General features: G+C 38.9%; 1 pseudogene; it reads left to right on the top strand.

Moving 5' to 3' along the window:
• The first annotated feature begins 608 nt into the window (after positions 1 to 608).
• LOC130867067 (zinc finger protein 431-like) lies at positions 609 to 16,244 on the top strand (annotated as a pseudogene).
• Positions 16,245 to 18,662: the final 2,418 nt, after the last annotated feature.

Here is an 18,662-nt window from a genome sequence, read left to right as displayed (position 1 = left end):
TCTTTATTATTTTTCATTTGCTGGAATCTGCTCTGAATTTCAGGAATAAAACTCATAAAGCCATGGAGCTGTCATCCAGCGTTCTGATGGGGAAAAATACCTATTATCTTGCTTTGAGATCTGGTGTCTGCTTTTCATGGTTGTCTGAAATTGCTGTGACAACCAGGTAAAAAGTAGCTTCAGTTCATCTGACCTCAGCGTGAAACCAGAGAACAAACATCTCCTTTTGTGACCTTAAAACTCTCTACCTGTTAATATTCTGGGCACCCTTCTCCCTGTGGGGCCGGAACTCTCTCCACCCACCTAATACAGTGCACTGTAAAAGCTAGCTAGCCAAGTTGTGTTCAGTAGGAAAAAGGGAAAGTTCCTACGGAGTGAAAGAAGTCTGTATCTGCTTGGGAGCCAGGGGCAAGTGCTATTAAAATGCATATCTTGGCCGAGCTAGAAAAGATCTTTGGTGTGGAAGGAATGACCAGAAACCACTGTGCTGTGCCTTTAAGCACACTATAGCCCTGTGGGAGGTGTTTTTGTCACTCAGGCCGCACTAGCCAATCAGGTCCTCCAGATGACCTGCCAGTCAGAAGTCGTGCAGGGCTCTTCCGGGCGCCCGGTTTCAGGTTTGGCTTTGAAGAGGAGCTGGCACCAGCGGTTTAGTGTGCTGTGAAGCAGCTGCCGCTGCAGGGAGAAGATGAGCTAAGAGCTTTGGCGAGCTGGGGAACCACAACATGGTGAGCGAGGGAATGCTGTCTCCAGATGGGGAGCAGCAGAGGTTGCGGTTGACACGGAGACACGAGAATGCACTCTCCCTGGATGTGGGTGGGAACCTGCCGCCAGATTCCCTGTGTTGTGAAGTCCCGTGCAGTCCTTGCTAATTCGTGGAACTGCGGGCAGGGCTCTGAATAACTCTGCTCTGTGGGCTTGATTTGCTTGGAGAGTTGGGAGCAGGGAGCTGTGTGTACAAACGTCTTTCTAGTCAACTTCTACTTGCTTCATGCATCCATGGAAACAAGTTGCCAAACTCGTAGAGGCCTAGATGCTGCAGTATCTTCTCGACATTGAGCACTTTGCATTTAACCTTTACATGTAATCTCCATTTATATTTAAATTTGTGGAGGCTATCAAAGGCATCTCACGTGTTGTGTAGTACCCCACTACTGTGTCATAATGTGCATGAGTAGAATTAGAGATACAAAGGATTTACTAATGCTTAGAAAATAGTTAATTCTCACAAAGTAGAATTTAGCTGAGGGAAGACTGTGTTTAAAACACCCAAAAGATAAGTGTATGTGCCGGGCGGTGGTGGCGCACGCCTTTAATCCCAGCACTTGGGAGGCAGAGGATCTCTGTGAGTTCGAGACCAGCCTGGTCTACAAGAGCTAGTTCCAGGACAGGCTCCAAAACCACAGAGAAACCCTGTCTCGAAAAAGCAAAAAAAAAAAAAAAAAAAAAAAAAGATAAGTGTATGTAAATCAGGCTGGTAGAGATTAGGATGCTAGGGCACACATTGTTCATTGGATTGTCCAGATATGTAGCTCCAAACCATTACAAAGAAGCCACCCCTGATTCACAACCAGGCTCTAGGTCCATCCCCATATCAAAGAAAAGGCCCCCTGACAAGCTGTGCAGGGAGGCATTACAGGGTCCCAGCCAACCTTAAGGCCTGGTGTGCCTTAAAGTTTCTGCTTTCTTTTTGAGAAAAGCATAGTTGTGCCAGATGGACAATATGACATCAGGTGACCAATGTATGAAAAGTAAAACAGTGTTATGGTAAGGACTGACCTGATCAATCAAGGCTTTCATTTAGGACCTCAGGCAGGGAGAAAGAACGTTCTTGGGAGCATTCCCTAAGGGCCCGGTGTATTGATAATAAAACAGAGCTCCTTCTCTAAAACCAGGAATATGTTTAGAAGAGCTGGTAATGGTCTGGGGCTAAGTCCGTCGTGGAGGGGTTGCTTCAGGTCCTGAGAAACCAACTCTTCCCACCATATGGAGCTATGATTTTTAGTCCCAAGACCACTCTGCACTTAGTAAAGTTCTTGAGCTACCCTGTGTTCCCCTTGTGTAGAATTATTTTGACTAGCTTCCTCCTAAATTTGTCCATTGTGTAATATTGTCTACTGACTTCATAAAATTCTCCCATTTCCTTCCATTCCCTCCCACCCCTGGAAGGATATAAGATATGAGATGCTATTCTTTCTTTTTGTTGTTGTTTTTTTTGTTTTCAAGACAAGATTTCTCTGTGGGGTAGTCCTAATTATCTTGGAACTCACTCTGTAGACCAGGCTGGCCTCACAGGGATCCACCTGCTTCTGCTTCCTGAGTCCTGGGATTAAAGTCATGTGCCACCAGCACCCGGGAAAGTCCTATTCTTGGGACATACCTTCTGCAAGATCTCCCCATCCTAGCTTTTATGTTTCTTACCTTTTACTTGTCCTATCTTTGTTATCCCCTGTGATTTCCTCAGAACCCTGTCACTGAAGAGTGGACTGCTGTTTTAGGTCACTGGTATACTTTAGAAATTATTCTGGCAATATCTTCGTTCTGTAACTCTCCTATCTGCCTAAATGTCTAGCCGGCAAAGTGCCTGTTTCTATTTCGGTTGTTCAGAGTGTAACCTGGAACCTGACCCTAAAGGATACTTAAGGACAACAGCATATATGGAATGCAAAATCTGTGTAGCTGGCTCCTCTTTGAGCATTAGCCGGAGATGGATGCATGCCATCATTAAACAGAGTTTTCTGTGTTAATCTCCTAAGTGTGTAAAGTGATTTGTCATTGGAAAGGCATGTTAGTTCTAGAACAGTTGCATTTCCATCCTGTTAGAAAAATTGTTTCTGAGACAACGTCTGTTATGTTGACCTAGGTGGCGCTGTTCCCTGTCTGTTGTGTCCAGGGCAATGACTTTGCTCTCCTCTACATTAGACTTTCAAAATTCTTAAATTAAGACTGTACCACCTCACAGTTTTAAAATTATACATTTGAGTCACGTAGTTGACTATCCAATGCAGTTGCAGGAAAAGGATTTGCATATGAAAACAGAGCATTCCTTCTGTTTTCAGACCACAATAGAAGGAATAGTTTATTGTGTACACTGCAGGGGACACAGCATAGGCAATCAGCTGTTGGAGCCGCCATTATGAAAAAGGGCCCGACTGTAGTAGGGATAGTGATTTTGTAACTTCCCAGCATGTTTTAATGAATGTCATGTGACTCAACACAGACCAGGTTGTGTGGGTGTATAGATTGGGAAGGTTATCTTGAACTAATTAGTATTGAATTAGCAATTAGGCAACTATCCTCTGCAGATATGATTGATCTTGCTTGACACAGTCATGTCAGCTCAGAGGTTTGAGCAACAGGCCATTGACTGTAACTCTGTGTGTCAGGTTCAGATCTCAGCAGCCAACATATGCATATGGGCACCATTAATCTATCTCTTATTAATGACATCCCCTCTCCTACTGAAGGGCCTACTCTGTTTCAAAGTCAATATTGCAAAGTTTTATCTAATCTTAAAAATGCATTATTCCTATCATTTTTAAAAATCACTTTTTGGTCTTATTTTCAAATACTTTAAGTGTATTGCTGCTCTTATCTCTATTTGTTTCTGTTCTCCAATGTTTCTAGGTCATTAATAGTTGCATTTCATTTCTCTCAAGTTATGTTGATTATTGGTTTCTTAGTAGAGCAATGTTTCCTATAGTTTAGGCTTGCCTCATGATATGTAATTGAGAATCATTTTGAACACCTAATCCTGCCTCTGCTGCCCAGTGCTGGGAAGACAGTTCTGCAAACTTTTCCAAGTTGGGACTTGAGAACAAAAATAGAACAGTTAATGAGTGTCTGCTGATCTTTCTGGCTTTTATTGGGGACTTAGAAGAAGAGAAACCTGTGCAAGAATTGAGCTCATTGACACTCTTTGAAGCTGGTGCAGACAGTGCAGAAGGGAGAGAATGGAGGGAGGGTGAGAGCTTTCCTCCTTCGGTAGTAGTTGAGATTAGCTATGGGAAATCAGGTCGTCAATTGTATGAATGTCCTCTATGAATGTCCTGGTTGGCCCTTGTCTTAATAATTGACGAATACTCTATTGTGTAAATATACCACATTTTTTTTCCATTCTCTGGTTGAGGGACATCTACATCTAGTTTGTTCTGGTTTCTGGCTATTATTATCCTATATCTAGCAACTATGAACACAGTTGAGCAAGTGTTCTTGTGGTAGGATGACGGAAAATTCAAACAACCTCCATTCTTTAGGTCTATCTTAACTTTAAAAAGGAAGTAAAAAAATGTATTTGTAAAATGGAAATCAAAATTCTTTGGAGAAGAGGTTTTGCTTTTGTTTCCATGGAAAACACGAGGCTGTGAATTGGTTCCAGGTTGATATGGATCAAGTTTGATCAGGGAATACCCCCTGAATCTTGATAGGTAATTTATATCAATAAAGTTTATAGCTGGTCCTCCCTGGTCTTGGCTATTTTCTCAAATTTTCTTAGGGACTTGTAGAGATGCCTCCACCCACAGGCAACAGGACTTGGTATAGGGAAAATGACACATATATTCCCAAGAGTTATGGTGTGGGAGGCTTTTGGTTATTTGGTGTGTCATGGATGTTTGCTGTAATTTAGGGAAATACAGGATTAAAAAGACAATTATTTATCTCATATATTTTACATTGCTATGGATTTTGGTATAATGATCAAATTTAAAGTTAATTCTGTTACACTGTATGTTTCTACTCTTATTTGGGTATTGTCTTTATGCAGCTGATTTCAAAATGCAATAATTAGGAAATGAGGTTACTAGTTGATCTCTAATAATAAAACTTGTAGTCACATTAGGTATGTTTTCAAGCTTATACCACTATATTTTAGAAAGATAGATCATTTTAAAACTCACAAAATAACGGCATTTAAGATGTTTAATAACCTAAGGATTTTCATGACAATGAGACATATCTGCTCCTGGCAGTACCAATTTACTTCAAAAAAGGAATAATGGGCATTGAAGGAACCATTGGAGTTTGCTTTCATTGTGGCAAGGTTAGCCATTTGGGCAAGAAACTGTTTTTTTTTTGTTTGTTTGTTTTTTTTTTTTTTTGGTTTTTTTTTGAGACAGGGTTTCTCTGTAGCTTTGGTGCCTGTCCTGGAACTAGCTCTTGTAGACCAGGCTGGCCTCGAACTCACAGAGATCCGCCTGCCTCTGCCTCCCGAGTGCTGGGATTAAAGGCGTGCGCCACCACCGCCCGGCTGAAACTGTTTTTCCTTGACTGCTTGCTAGTATGCTGTTTAAGCAAGACATGCAGGACCCATGGGAAAATGACTACTGACCTTTGCCTAAACAAGGTGGGATGGTTTTCAGGTTTCCTGCTTCACTGGAGAGTCTGCCAGGCATTTTGCAAGACAGAGAGGAAAATGACTGGTGAAATTTGTCAGTACAAGGTGTAACAGTCCTTAAAATGCCCTGCTTCGCTATAAACTCTGCCGGACACTCATATCTGTTGATAATGGATGGCCAAGTGTTGCAGAACTTTGGGTGACTGTCCAGGCAGCCAGATTTCTCCTATAATAAGTAATATTACATTCTTCTTGAGTCTTTGATGGAACTAAAGAGTAAATAATTTTTAGAACTTAAGATAGAAAGTAAATTAGGGGGCTGGAGAAATGGCTCAGCAGTTAAGAGCACTGACTACTCTTCCAGAGAACCCAGGTTCAATTCCCAGCACCCACATGGCAGCTCACAACTGTGTGAAAATCCAGTTCCAGGGGATCTGACACCTTCACACCAATGCACATAAAAAAATAAAGATAGATAAATAAATAAATAAAATAAAGTAAATTAGGTGTAAAACTTTTGAATCACCAAGATAGGATAGATAAAGAGTATTTTCTCTAAATTTGCTAAATATAAATGTACTGAATATTGTAAATATAATTCTTGATAACTGTTTTTGTTGTATATAGTTTAACGATGTTAAAGTTAAGACCTTTCGTTTTTATTGAGATACAAAGGGGAAATGTTGTGGAATATTAGATGTGTTACCTTTGTTTATGCTGTGGACTATTTACTGATGCAAGGACGCTTATTTGAGCCTGAATGCCTTCAAATGCTTCCTGGTGTCCAGCTGCTTTGAAGAGCTCTCCATGGTGCCCCCATTGCCTTCTTAGACTTCAGATCTTGCTAGAGTCTTGGAATATTTCTGGCACAGCATGTGTGTTCCTATCCTTAAAGGTGAACTCCTTGGCAAAAGTGGAAATGTTTTAAGGTAAACAAACTGAACTGTTGTTTTGAGGCATTTGCTATTTTGTATTTAATATTCTAGTTATTAGCTATTAACAAAATTATGGAGTTTGTTGGTATTATAAATTTTGGCTGTTTCTATAGATTATGCTTGCAGTCTGTTGACAAGAGTTGTGGTAATTGAAGTCAGAATGGCAAAAGCCCACCAAGAATTAACAAAAAATACTGGAGAGGAAGTGACGGAAAAATGTAATATCATGAGCAAGAAGGGAGACATGTGAAGTTAGTGTAACAAATGTTATATTTTATTATGCTGATGCTCATCATACAAGGTTCACATTCTCCATTCCTTACTAAGGTCCTAAGCCTCCTCCACCCGGGCTGCTCTCCTGTGCTAAGTATGTTAGCTGAAGGTCAGGTACAGTCTCTAACAGAAATCTGTTTTGAAGGTCAGGAACCTGGGGGAGACTTTCCAGTCGCAGTGTAGATCAAGGTGGCGTCTCCCCATACATAGAGAACAGAGCATTGCTTTTGATTTCTGCTTATATACTGCCCAGTGTGTCATGGAGTTCTGGGACTGTGTCTCCTTGTTGTGAGTGAGTGATGCCCCTGGGTTCTGTTTTTCAGGAGCACCGTTGGGTGTAGTGTTATTGACTAAGCTATTTTTACATGTCTAAAAGACAATTTATTTTACTATGCTCATTACAATGAGGCTTCTGATGCACATATATATTTGACCACGAATAACTTAAAATATGCCAGTAAAAGAGCCAGAGACATCTCCTCACCACTCCCACTGGCACCAAAACAGCAAGCAACACAATAATCACCTATATGCAGAGGACCTGGTGCAGACCCCTGCAGCCTCAGTGATTGCAGTTTCCGTCTCTGTGAGTCCCTATGAGGCCTGCTTAGTTGATTTTGTGGGCTGTATTCTCCAGTGTCCATTTTTATGTGAGGAAAATTTTTGACTTAATTAAAAAATTTTTTTTTCTTGACCTTTGAGCTGTGATTCTTTTTTTATTCCTATTATTCTTATTTGTTCTTTTCATAGTGTCCAGATGTCCTGGGTGTTATATTTCAGAAAATTTTTATTTAGATCTAATATTTTTTAATTGCTATATCCATTTCATTTATCATACATTCAAACCCGAATTTCTGTTTCATGTCTTGTATTCTTTTAGTGACATTTGCCTCTGTAGGTTCTGTTCAATAACCTAGATTCTTTTCATTTCCAGAATTCCTTCAGTTTGCATTTTTAATTGCTTCTATTCCATTTTCTGGTCTTGAACAGATTCATTCATTTCTGTCAACTGTTTGTTTCTTTTTTGGCTGTCTTTATATTCTCTAATATATTTTATTTTTTTTCCTGCTTCCTTTAAGGAATACATTCACTTCCTCCTTAAGGACTTCTATCATGTTTATAAAGTTTATGTTAACTTAATTGCACTTCAACTGTGTTTGAATATTCAGCATGTTCTGCAGTAGGATTGCTGGAATCGGTGGTGACATATTGTTCTATCTATTGTTGATCATGTTCTTATGCTGGTGTCCAGGTATCTGGGTTTGAGGTGATTGTGGGTATATGTGCCAATTTCTGTTGTCTTTGTTGCGTGGGTATTTTTTCCCCCTTGGTTTATATTTTATGTCTGGTATTCTGGTCTGTGAGGTCTATGGTTGAATTGGGGTTCTTACCCCAATTTTGGGGCTGAAAGTCTTGTAGTAAGTGTGGCCTTTGTTCTAGAGGGGAGTATCTGCCCAAGGAGATTGGGACTGAAAATGTGAAGAGGGGAGGGAGCTTGTGGGTAGTGTTGAGGGTACAGTGAGAGCATGGGGGGGGGCGTCTAGGGGTAGGTGGCCTACATGGACTTCTGCCAGATGGTTTGTCTTTTGAGCACAGGGTCTCCACCCATGTTGCAGGCTATAACATAGGGAGAAGGAGGGAAGTGGACTTTGGGATAGTGTTGGAGTTTTTTGGAAAGAATAGAAGAGGTCCATAGGCTTCTCGTCCAGCAAGTGGTCTTTGCCTCAGTTTGCCTATTTGTTCTTCTTGCTGGTGTGGCCCACACTTGTACAGAGGCTATCCATTCAGTTTGTGGGGGAAGAGCATGACTTTAGTGGTGGTAGCTGTAGAGGTGGTTGGGGATTGTGTCTGGGAATGTAGTGAGCATGTTAGTTTCATAGGTTGGTGGACTGCCTACCTGTTCTGACAGGGGTGATATGCACATGGGCAGGGATTGTCTGCTTAAGTTTGGGACTGGAACACAACCATATTCCTCTTTTTTTTCTGAACAGAGATGCATCCTGTGCCATTGCGTGTTGGGAAACCTTAGTTTGTTTCTTGATTTTACAAGATGTGTCAAGAGATTGTCTTGAATGTCAGAAAAGTTTTTGGACATTTGTGTTACAGATTGTGAGGATCAAAGAACTTAGACTAAATCCTTTTTCATTTTTCTGTTTCTCTTTTTATTTATTCCTCTGTCATACAAAACACCCTGACTGCAGCTTTTGCTTCCACCACTCCTTTTATTCCCCCCAATACTCCTTCCCCTAGATCCACTGCTACTCTATTATCCTTCAGAAAATAGCAGGACTGCAAGGGATATCAAACATACACACACATCATTACAATATGCAAAAATGCTAGGTACAAACACTTATCAAAGCTGAACAAAGCAAACCAATAGGAAGAAAAAAGCCACAAGTGTTGAGAGAGGGCCCTTGTTCTGTCCCGGTTGCCCAGCTAGCTTACACCTGAAATAACCACACAGAAATTGTATTAATTAAATCACTGCTTGGCCCATTAGCTCTAGCCTCGTATTGGCTAACTCTTACATCTTGATTCAACCCATTTCTAATAATCTGTGTGTCACCATGAGGCTGTGGCTTACTGGGAAAGATTCGGCACATCTATCTCTACCAACTCCATGGTGTCTCTTCCTGACTCTGCTTCCTTCCTCCCAAAATTCAGTTCTATCTTCTCCACCTACCTAAGATCAACCCTATCAGGCCAAGTAGTTTCTTTATTGATTAACCAATGAAAGCAACACATAAACAGAAGGACCTCCTCACCACACAAAAACTGGCCAAAGAGTCAGAGACACCAAAACTTCTACAGTTAGTGATTACACAAACACCCAAAGCTAAACAATCACAGCACACATGCATAGGGCCTGGAACAAAGCCATCCAGTATCCATGATTTCCACTTAAGTTCTGAGCCCCTATGAGACCTGTTTAGTCGATTCTGTGGGTAAGGTTCTCCTGGTTTCCTCAAACCCTCCAGATTCTGCAATTCTTATCCCTTCCTTCCACATAAATCTTCAATGTAGGGAAGGTGTGAGCAAAGTGATTCATAGTCACAGGAAGCTACTTCTTTCAAAACCTTCTGCACCTGTGGTCCAAGCTCATTAGTGTGCCTCACAGTGAAGAAATCAAACTTTCCAGCATCACCCATCATGGGTTGGTCTTGGAAACAAGAAAGAATCAAAATTTAAGATCATGGATTTTTTAGTTTACGGTTACAGTTTACTATTGTTGCAGGCATCTGTGTTTGGCAGCGTCAGAAGCTCAGTGAGGAGACAGTGAGAGTTGATTGCATGAAGCTCTGAGGATTGAAGCCTGGTGTTGTTGGTTGTTTCTTTTACTCTTTTCTCTTTTGAGGGCCTGCCACCCAGTTCTTAATTAAATCTCACACACAGAGGCTTATTTTTTTTTTTTTTTTTTTTGGTTTTTCGAGACAGGGTTTCTCTGTGGTTTTGGAGCCTGTCCTGGAACTAGCTCTTGTAGACCAGGCTGGTCTCGAACTCACAGAGATCCGCCTGCCTCTGCCTCCCGAGTGCTGGGATTAAAGGTGTGCGCCACCACCGCCCGGCCAGAGGCTTATTTTTCTTATACATGCCTGACCTTGGCTTGGCTTGTTTTGACTCAGCTTTTCTTAAATTATCCAATGTACTTTTTCCCTATGGGCTTTTCTGTTTCTCTATTCTGTATTCCTTTCTTTATTTCTTACTCTACAGCTTGCTGTGTAATTGGGTGATGACCCCTGTTCTCCTTTTCTTACTTCTTACTTTTTCTTCCCAGATTTCTCCTCCCATTTATTCTCTTTGCCTGCCAACCCTGCCTATCTAGCAAGAGCTCAGCACTGCCCAACCGTCTCTCCAGGCCTGTGTTGATTATTTATGACCAGCATTTCTATTGCTAATGTTTTTATTTGTCCATTTGTAACTGTGTAAACATGGAGTTTCTTTTTGTAAAATGTTATTCGTGTAACAGTTTAAATTGGAGCATGTCAGATTTGGGGAAGATGAACACAGAACTGGAGTGAATATATTTGTAGGAACTTCAGTAAAAACCTCTTGAGTTCTTTCTATCTGTTTTGTTTGCTTTACTGATTTTTGCAATGGAGACAGGATCTTAATGTGTACTTCCACCTGTCCTTGACCTGATTGCATAGACTTGACTGGCATTCAACTCAGAGACAAATATACCCACCTATGCTTTCTGAGTGCTGTGCTTAAAGGTACAATACACCCAGTTTGTCCATCTTATTTTTCCTTTTTATAGTTAGTAATTCTTCATACAATTTTTCTTATGTGTACTCTGTACTGCGGATCTGGTTATTTTTCTCTCTCTGTTAATAGACATATCTCTTGTAAGGTGATGTCTCATTCAAAGGGTACAGAAGCAACAGAGTTGACGATCCTCCAGTTTTCTTTAAAAGTGACTTAGTGATTACACTATAATGTTTATGTCATGGAATAAGAGATGGAATACCAAAATTATATGACTATACTCTCAAAGAAGTATACGTTTACAATGTTGTCAGTTTCATGCTTTCTGTTGTACACATGTATGGGATATTTTAGAAGGCTGTGACCTATGATGATGTGCACATCAACTTCACTTGGGAAGAGTGGAATTTGCTGGATCCTTCCCAGAAGACTCTCTACAAAGATGTGATGCAGGAGACCTACAGGAACCTCGCTACTGTAGGTAAAAATGAATTTCCTTTTTGTTTCCAAATAAGGGGACAACTGTTCCTTGGTTTTTGATAATCTGTTATCTGAGAAAGAAGAATGAGATGAATAAATAGTTCTAAGGTTCATGGAAGATAGTAACTTAAATTTGGCACAATTTTCAATAATGTAACATACATTTTCTGGTACTATATTTTAGGATGTATTTGGGAAGACCATAATATTGAAGAACATTGTCAAATTTCTAGAAGACATGAAAGGTAATTTTCCTGTGCAAGCTAAAACAGTGTGTCTCTGATGAAACTGTAATGTGTCCTGGAAGCTTTACACAAAAGCAACAGTGTAAATAAGTATGGTTTTAAGTGTATTGATGATTAGTAAATTCTCACTGATCCATATACCTCAATAGCAGGTAGTTGAATTGCATTTGCAAGTCATTCTTCTAAGATACAGGGCAAGAAAACAATGCCTAAATAAATATCACCATTTGAATCATAGCACCATGAGAGCTCTTCTGTAGATCTACCAATCCACTTATTTTTTGCTCCTCATAATACAAGAGTTATACGCATTGAAGAGATGATAAGTATATATGCAAAGCCTTCTGCTAAGCCAGTAGTCCATAGTACATCTACTATGCTTATACTTGCTGTGAGGCAGAGTCAAGAGTCAAGGGGCAGTTGCTGTAGAGGAACTTTAATACCTATACCAAAAGTCTTTGAGGAACAGAGAGTCAAATGTAAAAATCTTTTATTTTTGATTCTTCCCTTACTATGAATGCCATACGTTACTCTTGATACAAGCATAGGGGAATAGAAAAATGTAGTATACCTCTCTTTAAAAACAATTATAAGATAAGCAGTAGTCCCCATGTTGAGTATACTTGTTGAATTTGTTTCTCCTATGCAAGTAATTGGATTTCCACCATCATTGTTAAAATATGTGAAAAAAAACTTGTAAAAAAAAGTCCTATGAGTTCTAGAACTGTGCAAATACTTCTGGGTGTCCTAGTTCACTTAGCAAATGTAATATAATTCACAGTATAGGAAAATTTCTGAATACAAGAAAGGTGGTAAAGCTCTGTATTTATCTAGTTCTCTTCAAATATGTGAAAAATATCATATAGAAAAACGTTTCTGTAAAGGAGACCCATGAAATGAAGGATTTTACCATCACAGGTATCTTCAAAGATGCAAAATGACTCTTAATTGAAAAGCAAAGCATGATTTTTTTTCCAGTTAGAAAATCTTAATATCTGATTCCTCTTTACAATTGGAACACATTTTAAGATTAATTCATACAGTTATGTAGGTTAAACAGTGTATTGAATGTGGTAAAGTTTTTACATGTGCCAATTATCCTTACAGGCATGAAAGAAATCAAACTGGAGAGAAACTTTCAGTATATACTCAATATGTTAAAGCCTTTGCGTATGACAGTTACCTTCAAAGGAACGAAAGAACACAGACTGGAGAGAAACCCTATGAAATTAATCAGTGTGGTAAAGCTTTTGCTTATGTCAGTCATCTTCAAATGCATAAAAGAACATATGTTAGAGTGAAACCTTACAAATGTAATCAGTGTGGTAAGACCTTTGCACGTCATAGTCATCTTCAAATGCATGAAAGAACACACACTGGAGAGAAACCCTATGAATGCAGTCAATGTGATAAAGCCTTCGCTCTTTATGAAAATCTTCAAAGGCATAAAAGAACGCATACTGGAGAGAAACCCTATGAATGTAAACAGTGTGGTAAGACCTTTGCTCATCACAGTAATCTTCAAATGCATAAAAGAACACATACTGGAGAAAAATCCTATGAATGTAATCAGTGTGGTAAAGCCTTTGCTCATCATAGTACTCTTCAAATACATAAAAGAATACATAGTGGGGAGAAACCCTATGCATGCAATCAGTGCAATAAAACCTTTGCATGTCAAAGTAGTCTTCAAAAGCATAAAAGAACACATACTGGAGAGAAACCCTATGAATGTAATCAGTGTGGTAAGGCCTTTGCATGTCACAATCATCTTCAAATGCATGAAAGAACACATACTGGAGAGAAACCTTATGAATGTAATGACTGTGGTAAACCTTTTGCATGTCAAAGTAGTCTTCAAAAGCATAAAAGAACACATACTGGTGAGAAACCCTATGAATGTAATCAGTGTGCTAAGGCTTTTGCACATCACAATACACTTCAATTGCATAAAAGAACACATACTGGAGAGAAACCCTATGAATGCACTCAGTGTGGTAAAACCTTTGCATATCAAAGTAGTCTTCATAAGCATAAAAGAACACATACTGGAGAGAAACCCTATGAATGTAATCAGTGTGGTAAAGCTTTTGCACATTATACTACTCTTCAAATGCATAAAAGAACACATACTGGAGAGAAACCCTATGAATGTAATCAGTGTGGTAAGGCCTTTGCTCGTCACAGTCATCTTCAAATGCATGAAAGAACACATACAGGAGAGAAACCCTATAAATGTAATCAGTGTGGTAAATTGTTTTCACAACTCAGTAATCTTCAAATGCATAAACGAACACATACTGGAGAGAAGCCCTATAAATGTAATCAGTGTGGTAAAGCATTTGCTCATCACAATACTCTTCAAACACATAAAAAAACACATACAGGAGAGAAACTGTATGCATTTAATCTGTGAGGTAAAGCATTTGCATGTCTCTGTCATCTTCAAATGCATAAAAGAACACTTACTGGAGAGAAACCCAATAAATGGAATCAGTGTGGTAAGGCCTTTATGTGTCATAATAATCTCCAAATACATAAAATAAACTATTCTAGAGAGAAACTCTATGAATTTAGTCAATGTAGTCTTCAAAAACATGAAAAAAGTCATACTGGAATGAAACTCTATAAATGATTTCAATGTGGTAATGTTTTTCACCTATATAGGAGTAAAACTTTGTGTACAATCAATCTGACAAATATGCTTGTAATACTTGCATATTACAGTAGTTTTTGCATACCTGAAAAAGATTCTGAGGACTTTGTGTTATAAATTACTTTTTACGATTTTAGCAAACATGCAGTCATTTAACCAACAGCATTTATTGTGTAGAAAAATGAATTGACAGTGTCAACAATCTATTCAAGATTTATGATATTTATTTTTATTTTGTTTGTACCAGCAAACCAATGGACAAAACTGAATTCATGAATTTGTGAAGTCCTATGGGTAGAATAAAGGGCCAGTCAAAGAAACACACCCTGATCCTGAAACCAGAGCCAAAGGAATACACTGTGTCCCTAAATCTATAACCAGTGAAAGAAACATTATCACCCTGAAAACAGAGCCAAACAGTTAAAAAGGGCAGGGGAAAGAAACACATGTTGACACTCAAACTAGAGCAAAATAAACATACTTTACCCTTGACCAAATGTGCATAAAAAATCAACCAACCCCTGAGTGTAAAATCCAGCCCATCTCTGAGCTTGTTCTAGCTCAGGATTGAAATCTGAGCAATTCCCACCCTCAAAATCTCCTTAGAAAACCTCTGGATCTAAGAAGCTCTATATAAACTGTGTGCTCTTTCAATTGGCTACTGCCCCTTTCAACCCTGGCAGAGACAGTCATTCCCCTGGATTCCTCCTTCTCAAATAAATCTCGTGACTGAGTTTTGTGTGAAGACCTTCTTTCACTGGAATGGATCAGAAACTCCCTTGTGGAGATGAACTGAGATACAGTTGATACCTCTGTGTGGAAACTCACTTAACATAGAAGAGCAGAGAAGCCATGAACATCTCTTAAGGGATACTTCTCTAGTGGAGTGGAGCAGATCAGCAACAGACATCTCTGCTGGGCTGCTTCTTAGAATTATGGAGCCCAGCTGTAGTGGCGCTCTCTCTCTCTCTCTCTCTCTCTCTCTCTCTCTCTCTCTCTCTCTCTCTATCTCTATCTCTCTATCTCTCTCAGAGGAACAGGATTGCTAGATCTAGTGGGGAGACCTTCCCCTACTGCAACACAAATCTAGGTATATTCTGAATTCCTGACCATCAGGATTCCTTTCTCCTTATAGTTGTTTGTCTTCTGGATACCTTCCCTTCACAACTGTAGGTATTGCCTGACTCCAGACAGTCAGGGTATCTTTCCTTCCAGAGCTGGAACACTTGCTCTGAATCCATTTAGTGACGTTTATTTTGTAGTCCTTGTATTCCTTCTATGGTTTTTGTTCATCTTCTATTGTGCCTTTACCTAGAGATAGGTGTTTTTCTGCTGTAACCTGTAAGAATGGTGTCCCCATCATCCTAGTGTCCCATTGGTTCTTGAAATATTAGGCCATGTGTGATCATACTTTTCAAGGATGTGTGTCTGAAAGGGTAGTCAGTTGTTCCTGGTTTTGTCTTTCATATTTTCCAAAAATTCCCTTGAGATTTTGTTGTTTGTTCTTCATCCTGGCTTGGATGTCAGCAATGATTCAGGGATACATTTGAACTCATGATGCTCAAGTGTTTGCTACATTCTCATACACATACACACAGAGACACAAACACACAAAGAAAAAAGAAAAATGTACAGTTAATGATTAATATGTACAAATTTTACTTACAGCAAAAATACATTAATCCAGAGTACACAAATATTGCAAACTTAATGTCCAAGTGTAAAAGAATGTTTATATAAATTTCTGTGTAGTTCAATGATGAAATGCAACAGACATGAGAAAACATTTTTAAAGAAATATTGGATTATAGGAAATTATCATGATGTAATCAATGGGAGGGGAAATGGGCAAACCATCAAACATTGCATTTACTTCTGTCATCTTATTTTTTACAATTATTTGTCCCTTGGATATATGATTAAGTCTAGAAAATTCTGGAAAATTGTGGTGAGATACTAACAGTTGCTTCCATTCTAGGCAGTATGGTTACAGATAACTACTCTTCTTTTCACCTTTTCAACAATGTTAGATATTTCTAAATAAATATGATCTTGAACCAAAAAAAGGGTGGTATTCTTTTTAAGAAGTTGGAGACACCTTGCTCCAGACAGATGGGCTCTGTTAGGATGTAAGTGATGAAGGTGGTGATGCAAGCTCAGCCATGTGGGAAGACAGAGAGAGAGGGTCAAAAATAAAAGTAGGAAATATGGACAGGGATGAATAAAATAGTTGGGAGAAGGACATATGTGGGATAGAATATGTGATTTACCTATACTATTTGCCATCCTAGAAAAGGGTGAGGAAGAAGGAAGACTGTGGGCTTCAGGAGATTTCTTGGATGGGTAGAGATGCTACTACTATCTACAGTGGTGCAAAAAAATATGTACAACAGAGGTAGACTGTTCTGGGGAACTCCTTCAGTCAATAGCCTTTAAGATACCTTGGGCATCATCTCATGTACGATAAATGCAGACAACAAGTGTGTGCAGGCCTTTTGGCTGTTGGATTCAGTTCACATTCCCAGTGCTTGCAGAAGACTCTGAATTGTTATTCTTTGTTAGTTTTTTCCCAAGATGAATAAACCTTTGTTATCTCTATTCTGGACTATTTAGGAACTCTTTGTACAACAACAAGTTGATGACCATATGGCCAGAATTCACATTATTGCTGGGTCTCCACAGACCCCCATCTGCATCCTTCTCTCGCCCCACACAGCTGAACTACCCATCTGCAACTGAAGTACCTATTCCTCTGGCACACAGCTGTGCACCATTTTGTTGGCCTCCCACATAGCAACTTGACAATTTCCTGCCTCCCATTCCCACATGGTTTGGTCCCACCTGCTAAGCAGCTGACTTCCTGCTGCCCATGGCTTTTTGCTGAAACTCCACTGTGGCTTCTCTGGCTTCTATCAGGCCTACTCTCATCAGGCTGAGCTCTGACTCTAGGAGCAGAGGCTGCTCCAGCTTGCATTCCCAGTTTGGATCCATGAATGCCTGGCCCAAGCTTTTGGTCAGTAACCTTGTGGCTCACAACTTTCCTCAAGCTCTATGTTCCTTGATATTCTGCCCAACTCATACCTCTGTAAGGGAACGTACTGTTCTATAGTTTACCATTACATGGATGACATTTTGATATCTGATTCAAATGTACATACTATAGAAAGAGTGTTTGAAGCAGTAAAGAAAGTTTTGACTAAATGGGGATTACAAATTGCTCCTAAAAATACAAAGAGGAGATTTTTTTCAATTATCTAGGTTATAAAATAGGTTTACAGAAAATTAGAACACCAAAAACACAAATTAGGAAAGATCGATTTCAGATTCTTAATGACTTTAAAAAATTACTAGGAGACATTTCCAATCTAGGCCCACTTCTGGGATAATATCTGATCTAATAAGTCATTTAGACAAACCTTTAGATGGTGACAAAGACTTAAACAGTCCCAGGGAATTAACAACAGAAGCTGAGAAAGAATTGACTTTGATTGAAGAGCAATTACAGGAGGCACATGTGGATTGTGTGGATCCTAATCTTGACTGAATTCTGGTCATATACACTCCAAATATCCCCCTACAGGAATTTTAATGCAGAGGGAAGATCTTATCTTAGAATGACTCTTTTACCATATAAACTGAGTAAAAAACTTAAAATATTATGTGGAAAAGGTCACTGAATTAATTATAAAAGGAAAATTGAGACTTTGTCATTTAGTAGAAATAGGCCCATCAGAGATATTTTTTACTAATGATGAAATTTTAAAAATTATGGGAAAACAATGAACCCTGACAAAGAGCTTGTACAAAATTTTGGGAGAGATTAATAGCAACTATTCCAAAAATAATAGAATTTTAAAGAGAACTACTTAGATCCTTCCTCTCTTTGTATGTGACACACCAGTAACTGGAGCTTGTAATTCTATACTTATGCAAATAAATCAGGATAGGCAGGTTACAAAGAAGATTTAAGTAAAGTAGAACAAAGCCACTATAATTCTGTCTAAAAGTCAGAATTACATGCTATTCTCATGGTACTAAGGAATTATAAAGAACCTCAGTATACTTACTGCTCTGCAATATGCAGAAAGAGTTATTTTGCATATTTTAACCACTGAATTTATACTGGATAATACAGAATTGACTTCATTATTTATTCAGGCTCAAGATATAATCAGGAATAGACTTTGCCTCATATATGTAACACACATACGATTCCATATGGTTCTACCAGGTCCTCTAGCACAAGGTAATGCAGAAATTGATCAATTATTATTTGGAAATGTGCTGATGGCCTCAGAATTTTATAAAAATATCATGTCAATAGTACAAGTTTAAAAAACTTATTTTCTATTATATGACAACAAGCTAAGGAGATTATAAGGAGATGTCGTACTTGTTCTTTATATAACCAAACACCACTACCTGCAGGAAGTAACCCAAAGGGTATTCAAAGGAATAAAATCTGGCAGATGGATATGTTCCACTTTGTAGAATTTGGAAAATTAAAACATGTACACCATACCATTAAC

The sequence above is a fragment of the Chionomys nivalis genome, chromosome 26 (genome assembly GCF_950005125.1).
Source record: "Chionomys nivalis chromosome 26, mChiNiv1.1, whole genome shotgun sequence".
Lineage (NCBI taxonomy): Eukaryota > Metazoa > Chordata > Mammalia > Rodentia > Cricetidae > Chionomys > Chionomys nivalis.
Note: the sequence above shows the minus strand (reverse complement) of the source record. Positions and strands in the feature narration are given on the sequence as shown.